Source organism: Phalacrocorax aristotelis, chromosome 4 (genome assembly GCF_949628215.1).
Source record: "Phalacrocorax aristotelis chromosome 4, bGulAri2.1, whole genome shotgun sequence".
In the NCBI taxonomy this organism is placed as follows: Eukaryota; Metazoa; Chordata; class Aves; order Suliformes; family Phalacrocoracidae; genus Phalacrocorax; species Phalacrocorax aristotelis.
The window spans coordinates 6,730,154-6,734,613 of record NC_134279.1 but is presented as its reverse complement, the minus strand read 5'-3'; positions in this window follow the sequence as shown (position 1 = coordinate 6,734,613).

Here is a 4,460-nt window from a genome sequence, read left to right as displayed (position 1 = left end):
TTAACGCAGCTGGATGTATGCTAAGTGCTGTGTGGCGGCTAGTTGTAGTTTTACAGTAGCCAGATGTTGCACCACGCTTAATTTAACCTCTTTTTGTATTGTTACAGCCCATAGTGCAGACTTTGAAAATGGGTAAAGTTGAAACCCGGGGCTCCCCAGAGGAGAAAGGTTAAGAGTTCGTTTCCTCCTTGTTCCCTATCAGTAGTTACAGAGAATCAAATCTTAGCTCTGATATATTTCAGATTCTCGAAGCAACGGTGTTATCAGGTCAATGACTGACAATTTCCCTTTTGAGCAAGAAAGAGCAGTGTTTTCTGTGTATTAATTAAATTGCATATTCCAATTTCCTAGGAATCATGGGTGTCTGCTGATTAAATACGCTCAGTTACATGGGTCAACGCTTATTCAAGGCTATTCAACCAAGAGAGAGCCATGCCTACTGCACGCAGCAACGTTACCTGCTGTAGATGCACAAAAATGCTAAGATTATGAGCATCTTCACGTAACACTCACCTTGGGATCTTCTAGGCAAGTCCAAAGGGAAAAACAGTGTCACAAGGGTGATTTGGGTGTTTCTGCTAAGTAGAATTTGTAATTTTTTTTTTCTTGTTATTGGTTAACCAGAAGGGAAGGAGTCTCAGTCTTGAAATGAGGGCTGACAATACCGAAGGCTGGTCTTCACCTTGAGGGAGGAAGGAGAGGAGGAGGAGGTTGATGCTGCGCATTTTTTGGTGGCCTCAAAGGAATTAGGACACTACAGACTCCCCTTGTCTGTCCTGTGAGAAGGGAAATCCTTCTCAGTCAAGTGTCGCCAGATAAACCCAAAATCAGTTCTTCAAATCAGTTCTAGCTTTCTGCCAGGTAAGTCACAATCTTTTTATTTCAGGTAAGTACTTACGGAGTCCTCAAATTGGCCCTAAAAATTGCAGTTACTACTTTTGCACTGAGGTTTTATGGTGAGCAGAATGTCCTGTTTGTCCATGTTCATGCAGGAGCTGTACGTACAGCTGAAGCTTAGGACTTGTGAAGCATTAAATGCAAAAAAAAAAAAAGTTAGTGTTTAGTTTGAAGTACCATTTTTGAACAGCTAATTCTTGTTGCCAAGGAAAGAATTTGTTGCTCCATTGCGTGCTACTGTGATCAAAACTAGTGACTTGAATAAACACTTTGCAGTGACATGTCTAAAACAATTATTCTTTGAAGGCAGGAATATAACAAGAATTCAGGTCTGGGCCCTGTCTGAGGGAACACCTAGTCACCTGAGAATTAAAGGGTGAGTGTTCTAGATGAAAGTAGCCTATACTTCATAGTATGTTTAATTATCCTACCATTCTCCTTTATTAAATTCATTAGTTTTAATTAGAGGAATAGATACTTTGCATCAGAGTTTAAGGGGTTTGAGATTAAATCAATGGTTTGTTAACAATTGTATCTGGAAAGTAGATTAGATTATTTAAATTCTGCAAATTAACATTTTTGTTTTCTCAGAATAAAGTTACGATTATGAAATAATGCTTGGAGCATGAGAGCTCTGCTTGTCATTTTTTTTCACATGCAGATTTGGGATTTTACAGAAAAATCATTCATATTTAATCTGCTTTTATAATATTACATCAAATTTGGCAAACTAAAACAAGTGCTACAGTGGTGTCTAACAGCAGGTGTTTTCCAGTGACGATATGGGAAATGCTAATGCTGGCTACTTGGACTGTATTTTAGATTAGTGTTCTTTTTTTGTGCTGTTGGGGCAAAAAAAAATCTTATTAATCAGTTCATAAAACAGTAGGATTAAAAAGAACACACTGGAGGTGTAAAACAGTCAACACCAAGAGATTTTAAAGATTAGCTTAATAAATAAAGCATAATTGGGTAAAATAGGCAAGTAATGAGTTAAGGGCAGCCCAAATCTGTAATTTCTTAGGGTCAGCGGCAATGCGTCAGTTTACACCACAGCTGGGTAAAGCCTAGAGGGCACATAACAGGGTGTCGCGAAATTGTATTAACCACGCTCTGCTGTTGAGGTGTCTTGTTTTATCCTTCTCCCACCAGCACTTTTAAGTAATGCAGGGGTAATATTGAGTTAAATCGCAAGCTGCATGCCAACTGCTGCACATGCTTTTGATTTTTCTCAAGATAGGGTAAAGAAAACGTCCCTTATTTAAACAAGAAACTGTAATTGAGGCGAGAACGGAGCTAGCAGACCGCTCGCAGGATGCTAACACCGCCCCGCTGCTGGTCGCAGTAGCTCTGGGTTTTGGGTGGAATTGTGCTGGGTGTGCTGCTCCTCACCTGCCCGAGCTGCGCTTGCCGAAGCAGCAGCCCACCAGGGGAAGGTGTTCTCACGTGCTCGTGCTTTGCCCGGGCCTGAAAGGCCATCGCCTCTCGCACGCCTCTCGCACGCAGCTCACTCTGCTTCAAGCAGCACCCGCCTGCTGCCTAAAGGGCAGAAGACAAACTCTTGCTCAGATGAAACCTGTGGCTCAGCCTCAGGCAAGCAAAACCCAGTAAGCAACATCAGCATTTCTACTGAAAGTAGGAGCATCATCTATATGGTTACAGCAGATTATTTCGCTTTTGTTGCTTACCTGCATGCTGTCGCTGATCGGACTCCACCTGGGCATTCACATGGTGCTCTGCTGGGGAAGGCAGTGGCAGCTACGCAGCCAGACGCTTCCTAGATGCCTCTCAAGGCTCCTGCTGTTCAGCCCATTCCTCTTCTGAGAGAGCGAGCACTGTGTGATGCTGCATAACTAAATCCCATCATGGCCTATGAGGCATAATTGATTGATAAGTCCGGTTTAGCATCTCAGTTTCTGAGGTTAATAAATAACGATACCCTTTCCTTAGCAACAAATGTTAATTGATGGATTACTGATAACAGATCTTCAGATCTGCATCACAATGAGGACCATATAACTGGGTGAAAAAAATTATATATACACGCAATTAGTCACATGCAAGCGCACACAGTGTCATCTGTCCTCCATACCAAATGCACAGCAGCACTGGGTGCTAAAATCGGCAATGAATTATTTATATGATGAATTATCCCTCTTTCTCTCCTCCTAGAATATCCAATTGCCCATTTCCATTTTTGTTTCAGAAAGATTTATTATTCAGGTTTATTCGCTGGACAGTTTCTTAAACATTTCCTCCTCTCTTTCTCCACAACACTTAACATGCGTCTTGTGTTCTGGTAACACCTATCCATCGGCTCTAATGGCGTCTCCCAGCACAGCGAAACCGTGAAGAGCACAATTGTTACCCAGTTTACAGTCGCCTTTGTGAACCAATCACAGATGTTCCAAATTTTGGATATTTATTTGCTCACTTAAGTCAAAACAGTTTCAGCCCCTGAGTAAATGATCCGGGGCTACAGACAAAGATTGCGACTGCATGCGAATGAATAATTTGGTTCTCATCAGTATTTCGCATGCAGCCCTTGAAATTAACTCTTGTGCTCATTTTTGCTGGTAAAACTCACTTTCCTGGAAGCCTTTGAGAGGGTGCAAGGAAAAGATGAGTGCCCAAAGCTGAGTCATTTAGAGGTTTGCCGATCTTCTTCCCCTTTACTTTCTCAGTTTTGCCACAATGGTATAAGGAATGGCATGTTACAGCCAAAGACTTCTCGCCCTGGGTGTTGTACGCGGCCGTGCCTGAGACCTGTTCCTGTGAAGACTGTGCAAACATGAATCACCTCTGGATTCAGGGGGCAGGATTTCAATACCAATTTCCTAGCTGCTGGGATAGTACCTGGGACAGTTAAATAAATTTAAAAGCAATCACCCATCCACAAGACTTTTGCTGTTTTGGGCTTTCACTCTTTCGTTTCCATTTAACTGGCTGCCCTAGCACCTCCCGGGCACGCCTGTAATTTTCAGCATTTAAATCCCAAATCCGCCTGCCATTTCTATGTTTAAGAGTTTTGTACCTTGTAAATTTTGAGAACGGCGAATCTTGTTCTGAAAGTGTTTTAACTGCTCCTCTGGCTGGGAGTCGTTCTGCGCTACTCTTTAAATCACGACAGAGATTTACAGTTGCGATGGAGGTGGAGCTGCCAGCATCCAAAAAAAGACTTATCTATACGCAGAGGAGCCGGTATTCACATACCTCAGTAAATAATATCCCAGGGATGTCATCTTGCTTCCCCTGAAATCACAAACAGTAATATCCTCTAAGAACAATAGCACTAAACCTGTCCTCGGGTTAAAAATAATCGGTTTGCCTGTGTGTGAAGCGCACAGCCTCAAGAGCTCTTTGGCTGGGTAGCAATATTTTACCTCTAATGACCTCAAACTGGAGCCAGCCATTTTTGCAGGCTCTACAGAACACTGTTGTGCCACAAATCGTACCTGAAGGTAGCTGCCTGCCTTCACCTGAGCACATCCCTCTCCGCTGGCTCCTGCATGCTCCAAAGGCTTGGGGAAAAACGAGTGAGATTGCTCTGGGTTTTCTTTACT